The sequence below is a fragment of the Penaeus monodon genome, chromosome 19 (assembly GCF_015228065.2).
Source record: "Penaeus monodon isolate SGIC_2016 chromosome 19, NSTDA_Pmon_1, whole genome shotgun sequence".
In the NCBI taxonomy this organism is placed as follows: Eukaryota; Metazoa; Arthropoda; class Malacostraca; order Decapoda; family Penaeidae; genus Penaeus; species Penaeus monodon.
Window position 1 is genome coordinate 17,056,473 of NC_051404.1, and position 296 is coordinate 17,056,768.

Consider the following 296-nt stretch of genomic DNA (forward strand, 5'->3'; position numbering starts at 1 on the left):
GAAAAAGAAACTTGACCCCTGCTATTACACCATCACAATTCTTTAAAACGGCAAAAACTGCATAAGCTTGTCTAAAAAAAAGTCTGCGTTGCTCATAGATATGTAAGAAAATACGGATAGCTCTTCTAGAAATGCCACATATATGATATAAACTTAAACCTATATCACAAATATCTCGTTTAAACACAGGCCCATAGAGGCGTCTTGTAACTGACAGAGTACTTGTCTATAGACTAAAGATATTTATTTCTGGCTGTTTGTTTAAGAAGGCAGATTGATTTTTAAATATCCCAGGA